The 27983-nt window shown below is 45.7% G+C and overlaps 1 protein-coding gene across 1 annotated transcript in view; it reads right to left on the bottom strand.

Moving 5' to 3' along the window:
* The window catches only part of STK31 (serine/threonine kinase 31), a 462200-nt gene that overhangs the window by 188802 nt on the left and 245415 nt on the right, over nucleotides 1-27983 (bottom strand). The gene's annotated exons all lie outside the window — the stretch shown is intronic.

Raw genomic sequence — 27983 nt, 5'->3', positions numbered from 1 at the left:
TGCATAACCTCAACATTAAACCTCATCTGCCACAGTCGCCCAATTAGACAGTGCATTGAGGCCGGTTTGTAAATTGGAGACATCCTGTAAGGACGTTATTCCACTGTATAGCTTGGTGTCATCTGCAAAGACAGAAATGTTACTTTCGATCCCAGACCCAATATCATTTATAAGGTTATTAAAAAGTAAGGGTCCCAGCACTGAACCTTGGGGTACACCACTGATAACCCTAGACCATTCAGAGTAAGAATCATTAACCACTACTCTCTGAATTCTGTCTTTTAGCCAGTTTTCTATCCATTTACAAACTGAGATTTCCAAGCCTGTAGACTTTATCTTACACATGAGCCGCGTGTGGGGAACTGTGTCGAACGCTTTTGCAAAATCCAAGTATACCACGTCCACAGTCACCCCTCTGTCCAAGGTTTTACTTACCTCTTCATAAAAAGAAATCAGGTTTGTCTGTCAACTTCTGTCTTTCATGAATCCATGCTGTCTGTTGCTTAAAATGTTTTTGTCCAGAAAGAACTCATCTATGTGGTCTTTTATTAAACGCTCCAGTATCTTCCTCACTATAGAAGTTAAACTAACAGGTCTATAGTTACTTGGTAAACACTTTGACCCTTTTTAAATATAGGCACCACGTTCGCCCTGCGCTAATCCAGTCGTACTATTCCTGTCATTGAGTCCCTAAAAATTAGATACAATGGCTTTGAAATTACAGAGCTCAATTCTTTTAGGATCCGTGGGTGGATGCCATCAAGTCCAGGTACTTTATCCACCTTTATTCTGTCTAAATATTTCTGGACCATATCACTTTTGAGCCATTGTGGATCATTCGGGGCTGTGTCACTACCACCCCCATTATGGACATGAGCTCCCCAATGCCCTTTTGTATACACAGAGCTGAAGAAAGTATTTAATAAATTAGCCTTCTTAGTCCCCAGTCACCCACTCTAGATTATTTTATAAAGGGCCTACATGCTCAGACCTGGCTTTTTTACTATTAATATATTTGAAGTACAGATCTTCATAAAAACTGTGTCAATAGGTTTGCTAATGGGGAAAAACAGTGCATCAGTATGTTTTGTTAGCAAACAGATTACAGTGCTTTTCAGTCTTAAAACTAAACACCAGCCAGATATAAAATACCCCAACAGTTCTGTACCTATTAATACATAATTTAATATATTTTCTTTTTAAAAAATGGATGTAAACCCAAAATAAATAATTTAAAGAGGGAGTCCCGCAAAAAAAAAAAAAAAAATTAAAAGTCAGCAGCTACAAATACTGCAGCTGCTGGCTTTTAAAATAAGGACACTTACCTGTCCCAGGGTCCAGCGATGTCGGCACCCGAGACCGAATCGTCCCTCGGTCCTCAGGTGCTACCGCCTCCATTCTCTGTAAGGGAATCAGGAAGTGAAGCGCTGCGGCTTCACTTCCCGGTTCGCTACTGCGCATGCGCGAGTGGCGCTGCGCTTCCTAACTGGTCCCCGCTGTCTCTGGGACCCGTGTGTGTCCCAGCAGACAGCGCGGTGGGGACGGGAAGAGGCATATATTCCCGTGGGAGTCTATGCCGGAAGTGGGTGCAAATACCTGTCTTAGACAGGTATCTGCACCCCCCTCCCCCCTGAATGGTGCCAAATGTGACACTGGAAGGGGGGAGGGTTCCGAAAAGCGGAGGTTTTTTTTTTTTGTCAGCCTCTTCCCGACAGCCCTTGCCTGGTGGTTTGCAGGCGGGGGGCTTAATCGGAATCTGGAAGCCCCCTTTAACAAGGGGGCCCCCAGATCCTGCCCCCCCATGTGAACCCCTACCCATTCACAAAAAAAAAAAAAGTAGTGTATTATTAAATACAGTAGACAGTTTTTGACAAGTCTTATTAATAATCTTCTCTGCTTCCTCCGGTCTTCCTCCATCTTCTCCCGCATCTTCATCCTCCGGTCTTCTCCTCATGATTCTTCTTTCGCTCTTCTTCCTCTGCTGCCACTCCCTCCGATGCTGCGTCCCGCTGATAAGTCGGCGCCGATGTCCTGCATTTCTTAAATAACGATGGGGGCGTGGCAATAAGATTGTGTCACCGGGAGGCCACGCCCCCTTGTGACGTCACTGACCCATCATGCCTCAGGTGGTGACGTCACAAGGGGTGTGGCCTCCGGATGACGCGATCCGATTGCCACGCCCCCACGGTTATTTAAGAAATGCAGGACATCGGCGCCAACAGTGGGACACAGCATCGGAGGATGGTCGTCGGAGGGAGCAGCGGCTGAGGAACAAGAAGAGCGGAAGAAGCAGGGGGAGAAGGAGAAGACCGGAGGATAAAGATGCGGGAGAAGATGGAGGAAGACCTGAGGAAGAAGCAGAGAAGATTTTTAATAAGACTTGTCAAAAACTGTCTACTGTATTTTTTAACACTAATTTTTTTTTTAGTGAATGGGTAGGGGTACCCCCCTGCCCCAAAGCACCCATCCCCTCATGTTGAGGGCATGCGGCCTGGAACTCGCTCGTCCCCTCCCTTTCCTGACCTGCATGCTCTGATAAGGGTCTGGTATGGATTTGGGGGGGACCCCCACGCCATGTTTTTTTTTTAAATTTTGGCATGGGGGTCCCCTCCAAATCCATACTAGTCCCAAGGGCCTGGTATGGACCTGGGGTGGGGTGGCAGGGGGCACGCTGTTTTTTCCCAATTGTTGTTTATTTTAGCCAGCATTTTTTTTTTTACATTGAGCAGGAAGCCAGCTGACAGCTGATGACTCATTGGTTGTTAAGGACGTGGCGGCCGGCTTCCTGGCCCCCCTCCTTGGCAACCAGCTATATACAGTGTTTAAAAAAAACGTAAATCGCGAGTCCAAAAACACGGCAAGCACGGCAAAAAGCACTGCAGAAACGCTCAAAAGCAACACGCACAGATGTGAATTGAGCCTTAGAATGTAGTCATAAGTTAACCACTTAAGGACCAGCCTCGTTTTGGATTTTAGGTGTTTACATGTTTAAAACAGGTTTTTCTGCTAGAAAATTACTTAGAACCCCCAAACATTATATATGGTTTTTCTTCTAACACCCTAGAGAATACAATGGCAGTCATTGCAATACTTTTTTTTGCACCGTATTTGCGCAGCGGTCTTATAAGCGCACTTTTTTTGGAAAAAATTCACTTTTTTGAATAAAAAAATAAAACAGTAAAGTTATCCCAATTTTTTTTTATATTGTGAAATATAATGTTACGCCAAGTAAATTGATACCCAACATGTCATGCTTGAAAATTGCGCCCGCTCGTGGAATGGCGTCAAACTTTTACCCTCAAAAATCTCCATAGGCAACGTTTAAAAAATTCTACAGGTTGCATATTTTGCGCTACAGAGGAGGTCTAGGGCTAGAATTATTGCTCTCGCTCTACCGGTCGCGGCGATACCTCACATGTGTGGTTTGACCACCGTTTTCATATGCGGGCGCTACTCGCGTATGCGTTCGCTTCTGCGCGCGAGCTCGTCGGGACAGGGGGGTTTTAAAAATTTTTTTTTTATTTTTATTATTTATTTTACAATATTTTATTTATTTTTACACTGTTTAAAAAAAAAAAAAAAATGGTGTCACTTTTATTCCTATTACAAGGAATTTTACATTACATCCCTTGTAATAGAAAAAAGCATGGCAGGACCTCTTAAATATGAGATCTGGGGTCAAAAAGACTAAAATGCAATAAAAAAAAAAAAAAAAAAAAAAAAAAAAGTCATTTAGAAAAATGACATTTGAAAAAATATGCCTTTAAGAGGCGTGGACGGAAGTGATGTTTTGACGTCGCTTCCGCCCAGCAGTGTCATGGAGACGAGTGAGCGCCATCTTGGCCTCACTCGTCTCCAGACACACCACGGCACAGGACGCGATCGCCTCCGCCGCTACCGACGGCTCCGGTAAGCGGCGGAGGGCACCGGATCGCGGCGGGAGGGGCCCTCTCCCGCCACCGATAAAAGTGATCTCGCGGCGAATCCGCCGCAGGGACCACTTTTATCTGAAAGCCGGCCGCCGCACAAAAACGGAGATACCGGGGTTATGGCAGCTAGCTGCTGCCATAACAACGATATCCCCGTTCAAACTTAGGACGTACATAGTCGTGCGGCGGTCGGGAAGTGGTTAAAGCAACACTAAACTTGATTTAGAATGCATTCTTTACTTTAAAAGTCCCTTCTATTGCTCTCAGCCTCCTTCAAATCTCCAGCAAAACACAGTAAGAAACAATTTCATGTAAAATAGATTACAAAACTATTAAGGAATGGATGTTAATGGATTATTTTTGAAGAATAAGGTTATTGTTTAGTATCACTTCAAAATATATTTCACTTTATTGAGGACATGCACCATCTAGTGACAAGATTGATGATATACATGTATGTGCCTTAATTGAAATAGTGGATATAAACTTAGCTACATGAATTTATGTTGGAGAAACCTCACAAGGTCATATCTGCTTACATATGGAAAGGAAATGAAGTTCTTTTGCACATTTCAAGAAGACAGTTGTTAAATAGAACATGGTTGTATATACAAAGTTATATGCAAGGTTGGTTTTTTGTAATATCCAGAACTACTAAGTGAATTTAGATTATTATTCCAGCTAAATAGAAAGTCAAATTAATACATTTTCTATAATTAGATGATAGGACAATAAGATCCATGGTAACATCAATTGATTATGCATTAAAACCTTACAAACCCCGGGTAGTGATTATTAAATACCACAAACCATTTTGCTGTCCCAGAGCAGTCAGAGTTTGTAGTTCTAGAATCTCCACTGGATTTCTGCTACTTGTTTATAGTTTAACCCTAATGCTAATATTTTCTTTGCCCCCTCCCCCCCTCAGTGTACCATTGATGCATGGGAAAAAGAGAAGAAAATCCCCTTGTGGCGGACTTTTAACCTCCCTGGCGGTTTCCCCGAATGTGGCTCAGGGTTAAATTTCAGTACCATTAGCGGTAACCCTGAGCCACACACGGGATTGCATTGCAGGATCATGGTGCAGTGTACTTACCTTGTCCCCAGGATCCTGCAATGTCCCCTCGCTGTTTCCGTGGGCTCTGTCCTCTGCCCGAAGCCTCTGTGTGCCGGGCTCCATTCCCTGCGATCATTGCGACGCACGGGGGCGGAGCCCGGCAGAAAATTCAAAAAAGTAAAAAATCATAATACATACAGTACACTGTGGGAGAATCCTCTATCCCTGTCCCAATTCTTTCCTGACCAACACCCTAAGCTTGATGGTCCTGCCTGCTCCCTGGACAAATACTTTGGCTGTGCTGACCATATCTCTGCCTGCTGCATATACTAACTAGGGACAGTATTCCTGCCTGCTGCATGGGTGATCCTTTTGCTGCTGCTGACCACATCCCTGCCTGCTATCTGGACCAATGCTTTGGCTGTGCTGACATCTCTACCTGTACTGACTATTCCTGCCTGCTGCCTGTTTTGCTATCGCTGTCCATGTTCCTGCCTGCTGCCTGGACTGATGCTCTCCTCTGTGGACCACTGCACTACTAAAACCGCAGGTAATCTTTACTTTACCCTTTGCTCAGTAGAATGTATTTTGGTTTGTAATTGGTATGTACAGTACATGCTATGTGTTAAAAATATGAAGGGCATTCAACAATGTGATAGGTTGGTAGGAATTTACAGTTGTATGCAAAGTTTAGGAACCCCTGACAATTTCCATGATTGTCATTTATTAATATGTGGGTGTTTGGATCAACAATTTCATTTTGATCTATCAAATACCTGAAGGACACAGTAATATTTCAGTAGTGAAAGTAGGTTTATTGGATTAACAGAAAATGCGCAATATGCATCAAAACTAAATTAGACAGCTGCATAAATTTGGGCACCTGTGTCATTTTGTTGATTTGAATACCTGTAACTACTTAGCACTGATTAATTGGAACACACAATTGGTTTGGTGAGCTCATTAAGCCTTGAACGTCAGACTGGTGCATCCAATCATGAGAAAAGGTATTTAAGGTGGCCAATTGCAAGTTGTTCTCTTTGACTCTCCTCTGCAGAGTGGCAATATGGGGGCCTCAAAACAACTATCAAATGACCTGAAAACAAAGATTGTTCTACATTATGGTTTAGGGGAAGGCTACAAAAAGTTATCGCAGAGATATAAGCTGTCAGTGTCCACTGTGAGGAACATGGAAGACCACAGGGCACAGTTCTTGTTAAGGCCAGAAGTGGCAGGCCACATAAAATATTGGCGAGGCGAAGGATGGTGAGAATGGTCAAAAACAGCCCACGGACCACCTCCAAAGACCTACAACATCAACTTGCTGCAGATGGTGTCACTGTGCATCCTTCAACAATTCAGCGCACTTTGCACTGACGGAGTCGCTTGAGGTATGCAAACGCACATTTGGATAAGCCAGCTTAATTTTGGAATAAGGTGCTGTGGACTGATAAAACAAAGATTGAGTTATTTGGTCATAACAAGGGGCTTTATGCATGGCGGCAAAAAAACACAGCATTCCAAGAAAAACACTTGCTACCCACAGTAAAATTTGGTGGAGGTTCCATCATGCTGTGGGGCTGTGTGGGCAGTGCCGGTACTGGGAATCTGGTTAAAGTAGAGTCGCATGGATTACACTCAATATCAGCAGATTCTTGATAATAATGTTGAGGAATCCGTCACAAAGTTGAAGTTACGCCAGTACTAGATATTTCAGCAAGACAACAACCCAAAACACTGCTCAAAAAATACTCAGGCATTTATGCAGAGGAACAAGTACAATGTTCTGGAATGGCCCATCCCAGTACACAGACCTGAATATCACTGAACATCTGTGGGGTGATTTGAAGCGGGCTGTCCATGCTCGGCAACCATCAAACCTAACTGAACTGGAGAGGTTTTGTAAGGAGGAATGGTCCAAAATACATTCATCCAGAATCCAGACACTCATTACAGGCTATAGGAAGCGTCTAGAGGCTGTTTTTTCTGCTAAAGGAGGCTCTACTAAATATTGATGTGATTTTTCTGTTGGGATGCCCAAATTTATGCACCTGTATAATTTTGTTTTGATGCATATTGCGCATTTTCCATTAATCCAATAAACCTCATTCCACTACTAAAATATTACTGTGTCCTTCAGTTATTTGACAGATTAAAATGAAATTGCTGATCCAAATACCCAAATATTTATAAATTACAATCATGGAAATTGTCAGGGGTTCCTAAACATTTGCATACAACTGTATGTGTGTAATTTATGCTTCTAGAACACCTGACAGTGCTACTTGGATGCTGGGCCTCTGTATGTGGCCAGGCTACGTAGAAGTCTCACACGTATGGTATCGCTATACTCAGGAGGAGTAGCAGAATGTATTTTGGGGCGTCCTTTTTGCTATGTACATGCTGTGTGTTGGAAATATCTTATAAATTGACAACTTTGTGTAAAAAAAAAAAATGCGTTTTAATTTTTTCCTCACATTTTCCAAAAACTTCTGGAAAAAAAAAATTAACCGTTCAAAAGACCCATTATGCCTCAGACTATACATTGGGGTGTTAGCTTTCCAAAATGGGGTCATTTTGTGGGAGTTTCCATTGTCCTGGTGCTCCAGGGTCTTCAAAACTGTAATAGGTGGTTGAGAAATGAGATGTGTAATTTATGCTTGTAGAACGCCTGATGGTGCTACTTGGATTTTAGGCCTCTGTATGTGGCCAGGCTATGTAAAAAGTCTCACACATGTGGTATTGCCATACTCAGGGGTAGCAGAATGTATTTTGGGGTGTCCTTGCAAGCATGCATGTGCTGTGTGAGAGAATTAACTTGTTATGACAATTTTGTGTATAAAAAAAAATAATAATATTACAGTTTCCCAAGAATTGTGGGAAAAAATCACAACTTCAAAAAAAACCCAAAAACTCACCATGCCTCTTACTAAATACCTTGGAATGTCTGCGTTCCAAAAAGGGGTAATTTGGGGGGTATTTGTATTTTCCTGGCTTGTTAGGGTCTCAAGAAATGAGACGGGCCTTTAGTACTCAGGTGTGATCAGGTATGATCAATTTTGCAATGATAGCTTGTAGACTAACTTTCACAGAGACCAAATAATATACACTAATTTGGGTTATTTTGACTAAAGATATGTAGCAGTATACATTTTGTCCCAAATTTATTAAGAAAAATGACTTATTTGCAAAATGTTACAATAGAAACTAAAAAAAAAAGTTTTTTTTCAAAAATTTCTCTTTTTTGCTTATATTGCAAAAAATAAAAAACCCAGCGGCAATTAAATACCACCAAAAGAAAGCTGTTTGTGGGGAAAAAAATATAAATATATTGTTTGGGTACAGTGTAGCATGAGTGAGTAATTGTCATTCAATGTGAGAGCGCTGAAAGCTAAAAATTGCTCTGGGAAGGAAGGGTGTATAAAAGCCCTGTATTGAAGTGATTAAGGAGTTGTCTCAGGGCAAAAGTCTGGGTCCTGATGGGTTTACCAATGTTTATTATCAAAAATTCTCCCCACTTCCTTTCTAACCATGTGTGGATTTTAACCACTTCAGTACCCGACCATTTGGCTGGCCAAAGACCGGAGCGTTTTTTGCGATTCAGCACTGCGCCGATTTATCTGACAATAGTGCGGTCGTGCGACGTGGTTCCCAAACAAAATTGACATGTTTTGTTCCCCACAAATAGAGCTTTCTTTTGGTGGTATTCGATCACCACTGCGGTTTTTATTTTTTGCACTATAAACAAAAAAAGTGACAATGTTGAAAAAAACAATACATTACTTTTTACTATAATAAATATCCCCAACAAATATATATATTAAAAAAAAAAAATTTTCCTCAGTTTAGGCTGATACGTATTCTTCTACATATTTTTAGTAAAAAAAAAAAAAAAAAAAAAAATCGCAATAGGCGTTTATTGATTGGTTTGCGCAAAAGTTATAGCGTCTACAAAATAGGGGATAGTTTTATGGCATTTATTAATATTTTTTTTTTTTTTACTAGTAATGGCGGCGATCTGTGATTTTTATCATGACTGCGACACAGACACATTTCGGACACTTTTGGCGCTATTTTGGGTCCATTCACATTTATACAGCGATCAGTGCGATTAAAATTGCACTGATTACTGTGTAAATGTGACTGGCAGTGAAGGGGTTAACCAGTAGGGGGCGCTGCAGGGGTTAAGTGTGTCCTAGGGATGTGTTCTAACTGTAGGGGGGATGGACTACGTATGACACAACACTAATCACAGCTCCCGATCACAGGAAGCTGTAATCAGTGTCTTGTCACTAAAAAGAATGGGGACATTGCTTGTTTACATCAGCACTTCCCCGTTCTCCCTCTCCGTGAGACGATCGCGGGACATCAAATCTGCGGGACCTGTGATCACATTCACAGAGCTGGCGGCGGGCGCACGCGCCCACAATGCCGCGCCTTAAAAGGCAACATACAGGTACATTCATATGTCTGTACGTGCCCTTCTGCCGACATATCGGCGTGAGTCAGTCGGCATGGGGTTAATACCCTTGCAACGGGAATTTCTATCCCAAAAGAAGAACCGTTAGACCATATTACAGTCCTCCTGTCAGGACTAGGCTCAGCCCTTCCTTCTCAAAGCTGGCCGCTAAGCTGTTGGCTAATTGCCAGCTATCTCTCCACAGTGACTCACCTGTTGATGATATCCTGCTCGTCAGTCCTGCCTACTTAAGCCGTCCAGCCCAGATAATCTCTGCCTTCGCCTTGGTCACATCTCTAGAGACACTCTCCTGTGTTCCTGTTAAAGACTTGTTCGTCTGACATTCCTTCGGGCTCCAGATCCTGCTTGCTGTTCTACTATGCTCATCTCTGGCTCCCTGATGTTTTGGCTTGTCTGACTATCCATTCCAGTTCCTGAACTTATCCGTTCTGGTTCCTGAACTCTGGCTATGTTTTAAATACATATACCATATATACTCGAGTATAAGTCGAGGCCCCTAATTTACCACAAAAAACTGGGAAAAACTTATTGACCCAAGTATAAGACGAGGGTGAGAAATGCAGAGGGTCAACAATGCCCATCTGCAGCTGCATGCCTCCCTGTGTCCTGTACAGCCTACCTGTGTCCTGTACATGTGTGCAGCCTACCTGTGGCGATCTCCATCCTCAGACGGCGGCCGGCGTGTGATGATAGTGTTCGGCGGCCATTCCACAGTTCAAAAGCCGCGCCTCCTTCTCGTCTGTGATAGGCTGACCTCTGACTGCCCATCACGGACATTCTCTCATTCTCATACCACGGATGAGGATGAGAGAATGTCCGTGATAGGCTGTACACTGACAGCTGTTCAGCCTATCACAGAGGAGCAGGAGGCGCGGCTTTTGAAAGCTGGAATAGCCTCCGAACACTATCATCACACGCCGGCCGCCGTCTGCCTGCATGACACGCTGATCATGCAGACAGACGGCGGTGACTCGAGTATAAGTCAAAGGGGACACTTTCAGCCCAAAAAAAAGGGAGAAAAATTCGACTTATACTCGAGTATATACGGTATCCGGTTTACCTTGTTATTATTAAACAAGTGGGATTTAACTGTACTTCTGTCTCAGTTTGATTCATGGTTTCTGTCAGTAGGCAAAGGCCATGAATTCAGAAGATGCAGTCAATCCACTTGTTGGTAATATTTTTTCCAAATTGGATGAGCAGGATCACCGCATGGATCAGTTTGCCATGGCGTTACAAACGCTCCTGAGTCGCACGGCTCACCTGGAATCTCCCACTATGGCTGCTCCAGTAAGACCTGTGTTGCAGGCCGTCCCTGCTGCTGCTTCAGTCTCTGTGCAGGCACCCGCCTCGCTTATTACCTCTAAGAGGTATATCTGGTTCCACTCTGCTGTCCCAGCGATTTGGGGGCGATCCAGTCCAATGCACAGGGTTTCTCAACCAAGTTGAGATATACTTTGAGATGCTTTCCCACGGACAGAAGCAAAGTAGGTTTTGTGATATCTTTGCTTTCTGAGAGAGCCTTGGCCTGGGCAAACCCTCTATGGGAGAAGGAAAAACCTGTTGTCTCGAGTTACCCTGAGTTTGTGGCTTCTTTTAAAAGGGTATTTGTCGTTCCCGCACGCTCTACTTCCGCTGCCAAGTGCCTCATGTCCTTCAGAGTACGAGAACTGTTGCAGATTACGCCACTGAATTCCGTACTCTGGCAGCAGAAGTTGCTTGGAACAATGAGGCCCTCGTGGCTGCTTTTTCTCATGGTCTCTCGCATACCATTGAGAATGAGATAGCAGCCCGAGATATACCCACTGAGCTGGAGAAGCTGATCATGTTTGCCGTCCTCATTGACTCCTTTTAAGGAGCGCTTGCGGAAGCCTCCTGTACATTTGTCTCTGAACATTGCAAGTCCCACCCTTGCCTCACTCACCTCCCATGCCTCCTGGTACCGAGTCGATCTGTGAAGATGAACCCATGCACTCAGGCTTCACGTGTCTCTCTGTGGATAAGAGAACCCTTTAGCAGCAGGGAGAGATTTTGCTTTTGTGGCCAGGCAGGCCACTTTTTGAAGTTTTGTCCTACCCATCCAAGGAACACCAAACTTGAGGTCCTGTCACGGGCGTTGTTAGGTGGCGTTATTTCGTCCCCAGTTATCCAGAAGGATAAGCCACTAGTTTTGGTTACCTTTTCTTGGGCTGAGTCGTCTGTCGAGATACAGGCTCTAATCAACAGGCTGCAGACCTGTTCTTTGATGCTGCCTTTGTATCGAAGCACTCGATTACGCTGCGTGACACTCCACTTGCCATTGAGGCTCTTGATATGAGACCTCTAGAGCATGCCCATGTGAATCATGAGACAGTTCCGTTGTCCATGGCCGTAGGGGCTCTTCACCATGACATAATCCAATTCCAAGTTATTTCCTCACCTAAGTTTCCTTGGTTACAGAGGCACAACACCTCCTGATTGGCTTCGTGCTGAGATTCTCTCCTGGTTGCCACAATGCAGCAAGTCATGCTTCCAAAAGGTAGTCAATGTCCCGTGCACCTCTTCACTCTCCTCCCTGCTGGAGTATCGCGATTTTTAGCAATGTCTTTGACAAAGGTCAAGCCGGTAGTTTGCCTCCACACTGGTCATATGATTGCGCAATTGACCTTCAACCTGGTGATATACCCCAGGGTTTACCCTTTGTCGGTCTTGGAGGATAGGGCCATAGAGTAGTATGTTGCAGATGCACTCTCGAGGTTTCATCCGCAAATCCTCATCTCCTGCAGGTGCTGGTTTCTTCTTTGTGAAGAACAGTGGTGAACTGAGAACTTGTATTGATTTTAGGGGTCTCAATCGTTTCACAATTAAGAATGCCTATACTATACCTTTTATTATGGAGTTATTTGACCACCTCAAGGGAGCAACGGTTTTCACAAAGCTTGATTTGAAAGGGGCATAGAATCTAGTGAGCAGTGTTAATTTCGTCGACTAAAACATTTTAGTCGACTAAATGAATATTATTTTAGTGGACTAAAATTAAAACAATTGAGATGACTAAAATACGACTAAAACTAAAATGGCATTTTAGTCAAAAGACTAAAATGGGACTAAAACTAAAATGGCATTTTAGTCAAAAGACTAAAAATGGGACTAAAACTAAAATGCCATTTTAGGCAAAAGACTAAGACTAAAACTAAATTTGAGTTCCAAATTAACACTGGTCTGTAGTGCATGTTAATACCTCAATACCATAAATAGCATATTAGATTTTTCACTCCAGCAGTATATAATACCATTGGAAATTGTATAGAGTCGTTAACTAATGCATTACAATTTAATTACACCCATTCGATTTTAGACGACTAAAATGAGTTTTAGTCGGCTAAAACGTAGGACATTTTAATTGACTAAAATGTACTGGAGATTTAGTCGACTAAAAAAACAATTGCAGAAGCATAAATTGGGACTAAAACGCCATTTTAGTCCTAAGACTAAAACTAAATTGAAATTTGCTGCCAAAATTAACACTGCTCGTGAGTATTAAGGAGGGCGATGAGTGGAAAACTGCGTTTAATACCAGAACAGGCCATTATGAGTACCTCGTAATGCCTTTTGGCCTTTGTAACGTCCTGGCAGTTTTCCAGGAATTAACGATGTCCTCCGAGATTTGTTGCAGTTATGTGTGGTGGTTTATCTCGACGATATCCTCATATTTTCCAAGTCCCTGGAGAGCCAACACACAGATGTCTGTCGCGTGCTGCAGAAACTAAGAGAACAATCTTTGTTGTAAATTGGAGAAGTGCAAATTCCATCGTGAACAGGTTCAATTCCTGGTCATTTCCACTGTTGTTTTTTTCGATGGACCCAGAGAAACTTTCGGAGTCCTACAGTGGCCCCGACCCGTGGGTTTACGTCCTCTGCAGAGGTTTCTTGGCTTTGTTAACTATTATCGGAAGTTTTCTTCGGAACTGCTCATCTCTGGTCAAGCCCCTGACTGATATGACCAGAAAGGACAGTAACCCACAGAGTTGGTCTCCGGAGTCCATTAAGGCCTTTGAGAGTCTCAAGGCTGCCTTTGTTTCTGCTCCTGTGTTGACACATCCTGATCCTACGTTACCTTTTATCCTTGAGGTTGATGCGTCTGAGAATGGAGTTGGCGCCCTTCTGTCTCAACGTCCTCTGAGATCGCTATGCATCCTGGGCTACTTTTCCAAGAAAATTTTCACCTGCGTAGTGCAATTACGAGATTGGTAAAAGAGAGCCGTTAGCGATCATTGTAGCCCTGAAAGAATGGAGACATCTCCTCAAAAGGTACCACTGTGCCGGTTCTCATTCTTACTAACCATAAGAATCTCACGTTCTTGACTGAGGCTAAATGCCTCTCTCCCAGAAGGGAGCGATGGGCTCTTTTCTTGTCTAGTTTCAATTACATTGTCTCATTCTTAACCGGTACTAAGAATGTAAGGGCTGACGCTTTGTCACGACAATTTTTCTCCACTTCCAAGATGGAGTTGGTTCCGGTTCCTGTGATTCCCCCTGATCGTATTCTGGCTATGGTTCGCACCAGTCTCACTTCTCCTTTGGGTGACCAAATTCTTGCTCCTCTGGTCCATGTTCACCCTGAGAAACCTTGTGACCTCTGCTTTGCCCCAGAGAGTCTCCGTACTGCCATTCTCCAGACTTACCATTCTTCCAAGGCTGCTGGCCACCCTGGGAAGAATCAACTTTTGGGCCATTTCCCAACAATTCTGGTGGCCTAGTATACGTGCTGATGTAACCACCTTCGTAGCTGCCTGTTCCGTGTGTGCACAGAGTAAGACTCCACGACACCTTCCAGTGGGCCTGTTACAACTGGTACAGTGGTGTAGTGGGTAGCACTCTCACCAAACAGCAAAAAGGGTCACTGGTTTGAATCCTAACCACGACATTATCTGCCTGGAGTTTGCATGTTCTCCCTATGCCTGCATGGGTTTCCTCCGGGTACTCCAGTTTCCTACTGGTTGGTTAATTAGCTTCTGTCCAAAATTGGCCCTAGTATATGAATTTGAGTTGGGGACCTTTGATTGTGGGCTCCTTGAAGGTAGGGACAGATGTGAGTGTGCGATGTATGTGTGGAGCGCTGCGTAAATTGACGGCCCTATATGGGTACCTTAAATAAATAATATAATAAATGAGCATCTTAATGAGACACAATGTACAGGGGATAGGGACAATTTTAGACACGCACCCACACTCACTCAGGTTGAACTGGATGGACTGTTGTCTTTATTCAACCTTACTATGTAACCCATACCCAATGGAGAGAGGCCCTGGACCCACCTGTCTATGGATTTCATTGTGGAGTTACCCAACTCCCAGGGCAACACAGTTATCCTTATGGTGGTTGACCGGTTCTCGAAAATGTCCCATTATATTCCACTTAAGAAGTTGCCCACTTCTAAGGAACTGGCTTAGATTTTTGCTCGGGAGATTTTTCGCTTACATGGGCTACCCAAGGTGATTGTCTCGGACAAGGATAGTCAGTTTTTTTCTGGATCTGGCAAGCCTTTTGTGCACAGTTGGGAATTCAGCTTGCTTTCTCCTCTGCGTATCACCCGCAGTCTAATCGGGCCGCAGAATGAGCCAATCAGTCCTTGGAGCAATTCCTACATTGCTGTATTTCTGACCATCATACAAACTGGTCAGACCTCTTACCGTGGGTGGAGAATGCTCACAATAGTGCCTTGAATTCTGCTTCCCGATTGTCCCCGTTTATGGCGAACTATGGTTTCCAACCTTCCATGTTGCCTGACTTATTTGTTCCGCAGAGTATTCCTGCGTTAGAGGAGCATCTCCGTGGTCTTCGTTCCACTTGGGCACAAGTCCTGGAGGCTTTGCGACATGCTAATGATAGGTACAGACTCCATGCTGACCGCAAACGCCTGCCTGCACCTTACTAAGAGGTTGGAGACAGGGTCTGGCTGTCATCTCGCAACCACCATCTTCGTGTTCCCTCTCTGAAGTTCACACCTCGGTTTATTGGTCCTTGCCGTAGTCTTCGCAGGATTAACTCAGTGGCTTATGCATTAGATCTTCCTTCTAACATGCGTATCTCAAATGTATTTCATGTCTCCTTATTAAAACCTTTGGTCTTGGTCTGCAACCGCTTTACCACCTCGGTGCCTCGTCCTCACCCTGTACAGGTTGAGAACCATGAGGAGTATGAAGTATGGTCCATTGTTGACTCCTGTAGGTTCCGTGGGAGCATACAGTACTTGGTTCATTGGAAAGGGTACAGTCCGGAGGAACGCTCTTGGGTCTCATCCTCAGACGTCCTCCTCCGTGATTTCCATAGACGCTTTCCCCTCAAGCCTGGTGGTCCTCCGATGGGGAGGGGTCATTGAGGAGGAGGTACTGTTAGGGCTGGGCTCAGCCCTTCCTTCTTAAAGCTGCTAATTGCCAGCTCCTATCTCTCCACAGTGACTCACCTGTTGATATCCCGCTCGTCAGTCCTACCTACTTAAGCTGTCCCAGCCCAGATGATCTCTGCCTTCGCCTTGGTCACATCTCTAGAGTCGCTCTCCTGTGTTCCTGTTAAAGGCTTGCTTGGCGACATTCCTTCTGGCTACAGATCCTGCTTGCTGTTCTACTACGCTCATCTCTGGCTCCCTGACGTTTTGGTTATTCTGACTATCCATTCCAGTTCCTGAACTCTGGCTAAATTTTGAATATGTTTAATAATAATAAAAAGGTAAACAGAGTAAACAAGTGTTATTTAACTGTACTTCTGTCTCAGTCTGATTCATGCTTGACACCTCCCGAAGGAAGGACCCTACTACCCAGAATAGCTATAGACCGATCTCGTTAACACTGACATTAAGGCGAAGATCTTAGCGAATCGGCTAAAGCCCATTTTACCGTCGGTAATTCACTCAGACCAAACACCCTTCATAGCGGGGAGGAAGGCCAAGGACAACTCCAAGCGAGCTATACAGCTAATGCACTGGGCAAATTTACAACAGACCGGTTTCACCCTGCTTTTTACTGTCCACAGACGCCGAGAAGGCTTTTGACAGGGTAGACTGGACATATCTTCAGGCAGTGCTGTTGTCACGTACCTGGTGATGGAGCCTGATACGCAGAGGACGGCCTCTCTTACAACTCTGACTTGAAGCCCCTGATAGAGCTGACAGGAAGCACCGAGATGCAGAGTTACACGAGCGCCTGGCAGGATTGCTGAACCTGGAGCTGGATCGGAGCACTCGGCCGGGCTGTAGTGGTGTCTGTAGGAATCCCAGAGCAGTGGTAGGCAGGTAGCTGGAGCGAGCAGACAACTGGTCCCGACAGGCAGAAGTGCAGCAGAAGGGATGGTGGCACCCTCGAGGCTGAAGAGAAGGCAGGTACAGGCAGGCCGGGTCACACGCAAACAGGCACATCAGGAACAGAGGCTGAAGCGGAAGCAGAATCAGATTACGGGCCGGGTCGTCAGCAGCCTGGCAGTGGAGTGGCAGAAGGAGCAGGCAGGTGCGGAGTAGAGGACAAGCCAGGGTCGGAAGCAGGCAGGAAACAGGAACATCAGGAAGCAAGCCGGGTCACAACAGGAACGGAAACCAGGTAAGTAATTGCAGGATACACAGGGAATGCTGTAGAGCAGACAGCACGGAGTCTGGAAACTGGCTGAGTTTAAATAGCCTGTTTGGGCGGCAAAAGCTGTCATAGGGTGCGTGCACCAATGGCATTCTGACAGGGGCAGAGGTAACAGGTCATCTTCTTCGGCAGCCATCTTGTGTGCTGGCATGCCCTTCCTGACACTGCGCCCCCCCCCCCCCAAAGGGCAGCCTCAGCATGCCCAGCTTGGCCCACTTGTCAGGATTGGAATTTCTAAAAGCTTGAACCAAATTTCGGGCATGGATATTACCTTCAGGTTCCCAGAAGTTGTCCTCTGGCCCATACCCTTTCCATTCCATTTTATTAGGAACTGGATCTGATTTCTTCTCTTCCTGCAGTCTAAAATAGTTTCCACCTCAAACTCTTCTTCCACGTCAATAATTACGGATTCAGGCGGGCCAGAATTTCGTCCTGGGAAGGGGTCAGGAATGGCAGGTTTCAACAAGGTAATGTGGAACACAGGGTGGATTCTAAATGACTTGGGCAACTCTAATTCATACACAACCTCATTGATCCGTCTCTTCACCAGAAATGGTCCTATAAATTTAGAGCCCAGTTTCTTCAAGGGACAGGCCAGTTTCAAATTAGTAGTTGCTAGCCACACTTGGTTACCAGGGTTCAAGATCAATTCTCTTCTTTTTCTGTCAAAAACTTCTTTATTGTATGCCTGTGTCTTGGCCATTGTTTCCTGTAGCAGTTTGTTATTGGCGTTGAAGAAATTTATGGTTTCAGAAATAGCTGGTGCAGGGGAACCTGGAACTGTATTAGACAAAAAGGAAGGGTGGAAACCGTAGTTTGCAAAAAATGGAGATTGCTTTGTAGCAGAGTGTACTGAATTGTTATAAGAAAACTCGGCCAGGGGAAGCAGAGAAGCCCAATCGTCTTGAGAAAATGAGGAGAAACATTGCAGGTACTGCTCGAGGGTTTGATTAGTCCTCTCTGTCTGCCCATTCGTTTGTGGGTGATATGCAGAAAATGAAAGTTCAATCCAGAGTGAATCACATAAGGCTCTCCAGAATCTGGATGTAAACTGCACCCCACGGTCGGACACAATATTGGCCGGAATCCCGTGAAGCCTTACGATCTTCTTGACAAAGGTTTTAGCTGTTTCTCAAGCAGATGGTGTGCCCTTCATGGGCAGGAAGTGTGCCATCTTAGATAGCCTATCAACCACTACAAAAATTGTATTGTAGCCCTCAGATGGGGGAAGTTTAAATAATAAAAAAAATAAAATCTATTGAGATCTTCCAAGGTCTACTGGGGACAGGTAAAGGTTTTAGACCCCAGGCCCTGGATCTGCTGGTTTTATTGCGGATGCAAGTGGTGCAAGATTCCACATATTTCCTACAATCTTTTTCCACCCCAGGCCAACAAAATGTCCGTTGTGCTAATTCAGTTGTCTTGCCAATGCCAAAGTGACCTGTCAGCACATGATCATGGCATCGCCCCAGGATGGCCATTCGGAGGTCTTCCGTCACAAAGACCTTGTCTTCGTGCCAAAGTAGCCCATCCTTTGCCAGTAGAGAAACCCCGGTTGGTGAAGGGTACCTTACTAGAGTTTGTTTAATTTGTTTTATTAACTATCCTTGAAGTAACAGGAAGTTCCGAGGGGATAGAATGTTATCTGGAGATGAGATCTCTTTAGATTTGCTGAACATGCGTGATAGCGAATCGGGTTTTGTATTCTTGGATCCGGGCATGAACGTGAAGTGAAAAGTGAATCTAGAAAAGAATAGTGCCCAACTGGCTTGTCGAGGTTTCAATCTTTTTGCTGTTCTTAAATACTCGAGGTTCTTATGATCGGTAAGATCAAGATTGGGTGTGTGGCCCCCTCTAGCAGGTACCTCCATTCCTCCAGTGCGGCTTTGATGGCCAAAAGTTCACGGTCCCCGACATCATAGTTCCTTTCAGCATTTGACAGTTTGCGGGGAAAAAAATGCAACTGGATGCAGTAGAGCCTTAGCTCCCTACCTCTGAGATAATATTGCTCTGACCGCTGTTTCTGAGGTGTCTACTTCCAAGACGTAGGGCAGGGCTGGGTCAGGGTGTTTCAGGACAGATGCAGATGTGAAAAGACTCCTTAGGGTGTCAAAAGCTTTCTGAGCTTCCGGAGACCAAGAGAATCTTGTACCTTGTTCGGTTAAACTTGTAATGGGGACATGAGTGCAGAAAAATTTCTGATGAATTTTCGATAAAAATTTGCAAACCCCACGAAACGTTGGACACCCTTATCACTGGAAGCAGGCCAATCCAGGATGGCTGTAACCTTCTGGGGATCCATCTGGATGCCTTTGGTGGAAATGATTAAACCAAGGAATTGGATGCTTTGGCGTTCAAATACACATTTCTCTGGTTTTGCATAAAGTCTGTTGTCGAAGGCGACTCAGTACATTCTTGACATGACTACGGTGGTGATCTAGAAGGAGAGAAGATTAGTATATCATCAAAATAAAAACAAACAGATCTGGGAAATCTGAGAAGACATTGTTGATGAAGTGCTGAAAAGTAGCGGGGGCATTGCAAAGTCCAAAAGGCATTATGAGTTATTCGAAATGCCCAAACCGTGTGAGAAACGCTGTCTTCCATTCATCCCCCTCTCGTATGCGAACCAGGTTATAAGCACCCCGAAGATCCAATTTTGTGAAAATAGTGGCTGTACCGAGTCGCTGAAATAATTCAGGCACAAGTGGAAGAGGGTAACTTTTTTTTTTACAGTGACCTTATTAAGTTCACGGTAGTCCACATATGGCTGTAATGAGTGGTCCTTTTTTTCTACAAAGATCCCCCCCACTGGCAGGAGACGTGGAGGGGCGAATTAACCCCTTTACAAGGTTGTTTATTTTTAAGTAGTCTTTCAAATCAACAAGTTTAGATTCAGATAGAGGAAAGATCCTGCCAAAAGGAACTTCAACCCCAGGAAGGAGCTCAATTGGACAGTCATAAGCCCTATGAGGAGGAAGCGTTTCTGCCCCCCTTTTGCTGAAAACGTCCAGAAAGCCGTGATATGCTACTGGAACGACTTGGCGGGCTTCGGACTCCAAATCGATGCACAGCAGGGGAGATTGGTCCTGATGATTCTCTTGCCAGCAATGCTGAAGGCAATAGGGGGAAAGAAACTTGATTTCTTCTGTAACCCAGGTTATGTGAGGGTTATGAGCTTTTAAGCAAGGCATACCCAGAATGATAGGGAACAGAGGGGAAGCGATTGCATCTAGGCGTAGAAGCGCTTGATGGTTCTCGGCAAAGGTGGTAGATAACAGGATGGTTTCAATAGTAACTAATCCAGATTTAGTGCGGGATCCGTCTGCCAGATGTACAGAAAGTCTCTGAGCCTTGGGAGTAGAGGAACGTGATGTTTGGCAGCAAAAGCTAAATCTTTGAAACAGCTGCAAGCTCCAGAGTCAATTATAGCAGGGGTCTGGATAGCTCCTCCTGGGAGCTGTAACAAAATGGGAAGAGCAAGATGAGCAGAGTGATTGGGTAGAGATGGAGGAGAAGCGAATGTAAGAGAGGCACTTGCGGATTTTGACCAGGCAAGACCTCACATAACGTCCTGATCCTCCACAGTACAGGCAAAGATTTATCTGGCATCCGCGCTGGCGTTCTTCTGTAGTCAGAGAAGGGCGGAGAAGGCCAAGCTTCATGGGTTCAGGTGCGTCTGAAGCGGGACTAAAAGAACCAGACACTAGTGGAAGCATCCATACTGGACGTGACTGGTCGGTGGCTCGTTCTGACCTACGTTCCCTTAGGCGACAGTCAATCTGGATTGACAAATTTATAAGTGTCTTCAAGGTGGAGGGGACACTTGTTCGTGCTAGCTCGTCCTTGAGAGGATCAGAAAGGCCCATGCGGAACCGGTAACGCAGGGCAGCATCGTTCCAGCTGGCGTTGGAACTCCAGCGCCTGAATTCTGAAACATAGTCCTCCACGGCCCTGTGACCCTGCTGAAGTGTGTGAAGGGCAGCTTCCGCAGTAGAGGCTTGCTGGAGGTCTTCATATAACTAAGCCATGGCTCCAAAAAAAGAGGCTAAGTCCATCAGAGATGTGGCCTTTTGTTCAAGGAGCCGGTGAGCCCAGGCCTGTGGTTCCCCCTGAAGCAAGGAAATGACAAAACCGACCTTGGTGGCTTCCAGGGAGAAGGTTTGTGGTTGTAGCGCAAAATAGAGTTTGCATGCGTTGCGAAAGGCTCTGAACTTGTTGCATTCTCCGTGGAACTTTTCAGGAGTTGGGGTTCTGGGTTCAGGTGGTAGCATAACGACTGCGGGAGCTGCTGGCATCCCAGAAGTGGAAGGTGCTTGAGCAGGAGCAGAGGCAGACAAGGTCTGTATTTGGCCTTCCAGCTGGGTATAACGCTGTTTTAAGTCCTTTACAGCTTGATCCGGCTAGGTGTTGGCAGAGTTCCTCCATAGGAGAGGGTCCTCGCACAGGCTCAGACGTGGCTGTCTGCTACTGTCACGTACCTGGTGATGGAGCCTGATATGCAGAGGACGGCCTCTCTTACAACGCACGAGTCCATGGCTGGATCACTGAATCTGGAGCTGGATTGGAGCACTCGGCCGGGCTGTAGAGGTGTCTGTAGGAATCCCAGAGCAGTGGTAGGCAGGTAGTTGGAGCGAGTAGACAACCGGTCCCCAAAGGCAGAAGTGCAGGTGCAGCAGAAGGGATGGTGGTACCCTCGAGGCTGAAGAGAAGGTAGGTACAGGCAGGCCGGGTCATACACAAACGGGCACGTCAGGAACAGAGGCTGAAGCGGAAGCAGAATCAGATTAGCAGACTGGCAGTGGAGTGGCAGAAGGAGCAGGCAGGTGCAGAGTAGAGGACAAGCCGGGGTCGAATGCAGGCAGGAAACAGGAAGGTCAGGAAGCAAGCCGGGTCACAACAGGAACAGAAGTCAGGTAAGTAATTGCAGGATACACAGGGAACGCTGTAGAGCAGACAGCACTGAGTCTGGAAAGTTTAAATAGCCTGTTTGGGTGGCAAAAGCTGTCATAGGGTACGTGTGCACCAATGGCATTCTGACAGGGCCAGAGGTAACAGGTCATCTTCTTCGGCAGCCATCTTGGGTGCTGGCATGCCCTTCCTGACAGCTGTCTAGATTGGGCCTTGGCCAAAACATGCTTAGGTGGATAGGCTCCTTATATAGTTCTCCGGAGGCTCGGGTCAAGGCAAATGGAACTCTCTCTGGCACTTTTCCTATACGCAACGGGACGAGACAGGGGTGCAACTGTCCCCGCTCATTTTTGCCCTTACCCTGGAACCGCTGTTAAATATGATCCGGCTAAACCCTAACATTAAGCAGTTTCGGGTGGGGACGATGGAACATAAGCTGTCAGCGTATGCGGATGATGTACTATTTTATGTAGTTGACCCGCTGATCTCCCTTCCAAATATCATTGTTGAGCTACGGAGATTCCATTCCCTTTCCAACTTTAAAATCAACTATAGCAAGTCAAAGATTTTTCCCTCTTGCTATTCCCCCTGATAAGTGGCTCCCAACAGCAAGCCTCATTTTCTTTCACATGATGTAGTTCCTCCTTGAAATATTTGGGTATTTTTCTCCCAGCCATATTTACAGTTCTACACCTGCAACTATGCCCCTTTGCTTTCCACAATTAAAGCTGACCTACTGCGATGGGATTGTACCACTTTTTTCATGGATGGGCTAAGTCAGGATCCTGAAGATGAATGCACTGCCAAGAGTCCTCTCATCTTCAGATGGTGCCTATATTACTACCCAGATGTTTTTTCTTGACCTGCAACACTCTGTTCTTTAAGTTTATCTGGGATGGCCGGAACCCCCGTATAGCCCTATGCACTCTGCAGCATCCTAAGAGGTTGGGAAGACTAGGTGTTCCTTCCATGAGGTGGTATTACAAGGCGATTGCTTTACAACAGATATTAGACATGCAACATCACACCACTACCTGGGTACCCCTTAAGAAATTTTTAAGAAATTTTAGCAGGACGTAACTTGTTTATGCTCTGTGGCTCCCCTGGGATTGCAGAGGCCTTTCAGACTTCGTGTCTCCGGTCTCTGTCCATGTGCTGATGCCTTAAATGCTTCCACTTGCACCCCTTGGGGGCTTCACCTGGTTCATTCTAGAGGAACACCTCTTCTACTTCCGCACGTGGAAAAGGGATGGAGAGGCACGGTGTGGAAGGTTCATACATGAGCAGGGCCTAGTCTCATTGGACTGGCTCCATTTCCAGTTTGGCCGATTCCAAATGGATCAGTGGCACTACAGACAGTTGCATCATTTTGTTCATAGTTTACCTCATATCATTAGGCCCCCATCCTTACTGACTCAGATTAAGAAGCTGTGCATGTCTGCAGACCCAGTCCCCCACACTATCTCAGTGCTCTATGAGATGTTGCAGTCTGTCAAGTCTTGGAGTAGGCCAGAACATGTGCAGGAGTGGGAGAGAGACCTGCGGCATATGTTTACAGAGACTCAATTGGATCACTTATAAAACCTTACCCACAAGAGTTCTGTGGACATAAAGATGCAAGAAAATAGCTTTAACAGCTTGCTGCCCCGCCCACCGTCAAATGATGGCGGGGGGGGTGTAGCTCTCGTTCTGGGACGTTGTCATATGATGGCGTCCCAGAAGGTCCGCTCTCACGGCGCGACCCCGATCGCTGTAAAGAGCATCGTCCACGTCTCTTTAACCGTGTGAAAGGCTGTGTTCAATCAGTCGATTACAAGTAAACAAGGAAGTGCCGGTAATCGGCTCTCCTCACACTGACAGTGTGAGGAGAGGAGAGCCGATTACTGGCATCTCCTCACAGGGCGACATCTAGGGATGTAATCAGGGCACTGATCACCCACCACTGCCCACAAATACCACCAATCAGTGCCCATTAGCGATGCCAGTCAGTGCTGGCAATCAGTGCCGCCCATCAATGCTGTCGATCAATGCCCATCAGTGTCGCCCATCAATACCCATGTGTACCGCCTGTGCCCACCAGTGCCATCTATCAGTGCCCATGGGTGCCACCCAACAGTGCCCACGGGTGCTGCCTATCAGTGCCACATATCAGTGCCCATAAGTGCCACCTCATTAATGCCCACCAGTTCAGCCTATCAGTGCCCATCAGTGCTGCATCATCAGCGCACATCAGTGAAGGTGAAAAATTACTTAGTTACAATATTTACTTTGTTTACCTTTTTTTTTTTTTTTTTCAAAATTTTTTTTTTTGTAAAAAATAAAAAAACCCAGCAGTGATTAAATACCACCAAAAGAAAGCACTATTTGTGTGAAGAAAATGATAAAAAAATGTGTTTGGTTAAAGTGTAGCATGACCGCACAATTGTCATTCAAAGTGTGACTGCGCTGAAAGCTGAAAAATGGCTTGGGCAGGAAGGGGGTGTAAGTGCCTGGAAGGCAAGTGGTTAAGCTACTGATCCGGTGGTACAGAGTTCTGGCCACTTTGGCCAGAATTTATCCGGCAGGCTTCGAATGTCTGTTGGAGGGGCTGCGGGCTACCAACTTACACATATGGTGGGAGTGCCCAAGGCAAGATATCAGAGCACAGATAAAGGTTATACTGGATATTGAGATGAATGACTCCCCATTGGAGTTTCTACTTCACACGGCATCCATTCCTATTAGCCTCTACCGTAGATCGGTTCTGCCCCACCATATAAATGCTGCCAGGCACCTAATTCCCGTACATTGGAAGTCAACACATATTCCTGTCAGGTCACCTAAGTCCAGGTGACAGATGCACCCCGTTGGGGTCAGGAGTGCATCGCAAGGTAGTGGACCCTACGGCTGACTGCTGCAGATGGAGCTCTAGGTGATTCAGGAGAGCAGGTATTCTGGAGCACCAACACAAATCTCACTGGGAGCTAGAGCATGAGATTTCCCAGGGCACAGAATCTAAGAGCCAGCAGGTGTTCACCAGAGGCCCCTAGTGGTGGGGATGGATTAAGCTGCAGTCTGGCTCCAGGTCGCAACCCTCAGGGCCTCCTAGCTCACGGTAGACTACAGGAAGCTAGAGAGGAAGCAGCAGACTGCAATAACAAAAAATAGTCAGGAGATAGTCAAAGGTCGGGGCAACAAGCAGGTAAGTATAGTCAAGGAACACACCAAGGTCAGGATATGAAGCAGACAAGGACAGTTAAGAACAAGCCAAGATCGGTAACTAGAATCAGATGTAGAACACACAGCAAGGCGCACACAGAAGCCAAACACACAAAATTGATTAGCAGGGCTGGCTTGCAGTGCACAGGTTAATATTGTGTTCCCTGATAGGGCCTGGGGTGGAGCCATGCTTTGAGGAGACATTACTTAAGCAGCCAGGTGAAGGGCGGCTGGTCTATAAAGCTGAACACTTGAAGAGGTAAGCTGACAAACATTACTGCGGATCCATGACAATTCGTGGACGACCTGATTGGCTTTGTCTGGTTATAAAACGAAAAGTTTTATAGTGTCTGGGCCACCTGGATACATTACACCTCTAGTGCTGTACAGGTGCCAAAGTTTTTTTTACTTCTAGATCGTGTCTGCCTCGGTCTTTGGTGCCGGAGACCCCTACGGTAATGATTTAATATAACGTTACTGAGGCTGGGACCTGCATGCTACGGACCCCAAGAATATTTGTGCTAATACTACTTACGATATAGTATTGACTGTTTTTTTAGTTCTATTGAATGTTTGGGTTTTTAGTTTTCATAGGGTCTATGACCCTCCCACTCCCCCTTTTCCCTATCTCCTCTCTTTCTCCCATTTCCTATACCCTCACTTCGCTTTTTCTCATTCCAGGTCAAAATAGGTTCACAGTTTACAGTAATGTATATGGGTGCAAAGCCCTGGCTTGGTGCACTGGTTTATAAGCACAACCCCCAAGTTATTTGGGCATAAAAAAGGTGGAGTCATATGATGCTTGCAACTGTATGTACAAAAGAACTTTCTGAAACTAATGTTGCAAGTTTGTGATCCATTGCTTTTTTGTATTTTTTTTTCTTTTTTGGTTTGATTACCTACTGTATATCATCCCTTTCCTTTTGAAAAATTAAAAGATTATAAAAAAAAAAAAAAAAAAAGAAAGAAGATACAATACAAAAGTCACCCACGCAGGGGGCCTTATACAGTCATGTATAGATGAAATTAGCATACACATTCAAACAGCAATTGTCAAAAAAGGTGGGTGCGTGTGAGACAGTAAAATATATTAGGAATTGAACCACTCGGCCGCACGACGTAGGCTGTTGGCCTAAACAACTGGCTGAATTTAAAGGTCCAGGTATGAGAACATGTGAGAAAAGTATTGAGAAGGAGCCAGTATCAGTTTTTTTTTTCCACACAGATCCAAGCACTGGAACACCGTTAGCCTAAGTGTGTGGACCTTGGAGAAGAGTGCATATATGAAAAAAAAAGGGATTTTCATACTCACTGCAGAATCTATTTCTCCGAGGTTCGACAGACACAGCCCTTCAATCTTGACCATTGGGTTTTATCGCCTGTGCAGGAGTAGAACTAGGCAGAACATAAAACATGGCTACGCTCCATGGGCTGTCCTCAGTCAGTATATAAAGCCCCCCGCCCCTTAGGTATTCAGTTTAGTAGCAAGCAGTAATAGAAGTATCAAACGCCATAGAGGTGTGGGTGCTGTGTCCATTGAACTATGAGAAATGGATTATACGTTGAGTACAAAAATGCAATTTTCTCCTTCGTTCATTGAGGGACACAGCCCCTCCTTAACCATGACCATTGGGACATCCAAAAGCAGTGCCAAAGAAAAAATGAGGGGTGGGGAAAATAACCCAAGGCACCACAAGAGCCCTAACCAGGACACAGGAGCCTTAACCTGGTCAGAGGAGCCCCATCTGAAAAATAAAAATTTGAAGAAAAAAAACACCCCTCAAGAGGGAACCACCCTCTTAACCCTCTCGCTGCCAGGTCCGTACGGACCTACAGCACTGCCCCCCGGTGGTTAAGTCTTTTCTCCCTCTCCTATAAGCTCATGGTCACTTCAATGATCATAAACTTATAGCAGAATTTTTCAGCAGACTCTGCTGAACAATTCTATAATGCTGATCAGCGAATTACAACCTGCTGATCAGTTATTAACCCTAAATGTGACACCCCCCCCCCCCTCCATGCCACCGCTTCCCTGTCCCAAGCCTCTCCACCCCCACCGCTTCCTTCCACCTAAAACTACCTTTTCCCCCACTCTCCTTTCCTATTACCCTCCCTTCTTCACCCCCAGCACTGAGTACCCCCCCCCCCCCCCCGCAAATTGGATCCCCCGCAGCTACCATCACAAGCCGGCATCCCTCCTCTGCCGCTCCCACTGGCTTCAGGTGATGCATGGGGTTGGGGGGGGGGGGGGTCCAGATGTGTCTCCCCAATACCTCTGATCACCCCCCATACCGCCCCGCACCCCTGATCCATCCTTGCTGGGAGTGGCATCTCCCCTTCCCTCCTGCAGCTTCTGCTCCGGCAATCTAACAGGCTGGGGTGGGCAGCGGTGCGGTTGATGTTTGGGCTTGGGGAGGCTGGGTAAACGTGTTTACCACCCACCTCAGTTTAGCACCCTGGGCACATGCAGCGATCACTATGATCGCTGCTAAATGTCCACTGAAAGGAAAAAAAAATGATATGGGCCTGTTTAGACCCCTGATATCTCACCAAAGACCCCCTCCCACCCCCCCACAAAAAAAAAACCCTAGTAAGACCCAGTGACTTTTTGGGGGTACTGAACAATCCCCCCCACCTCCAGGTCTGTCTGCACCCATCCTCTCCACGGTGACAACCCCCCTTCCCCCCTGACGGTCTTCCCCTGAACTCATCCCCCTTGGCTTCCTCGGGAGAAGCCGGAAGACCATAGCGAATATTAATTCACTATTGTCAAAAGTGGGTGGTTTCGGGGAGCAATGCTCTG

The sequence above is a fragment of the Aquarana catesbeiana genome, linkage group LG05, assembly GCF_042186555.1.
Source record: "Aquarana catesbeiana isolate 2022-GZ linkage group LG05, ASM4218655v1, whole genome shotgun sequence".
Taxonomy (NCBI): Eukaryota; Metazoa; Chordata; class Amphibia; order Anura; family Ranidae; genus Aquarana; species Aquarana catesbeiana.
The sequence above is the reverse complement of the archived record's forward strand: the minus strand, read 5'-3'. Positions and strand labels throughout refer to the sequence as shown.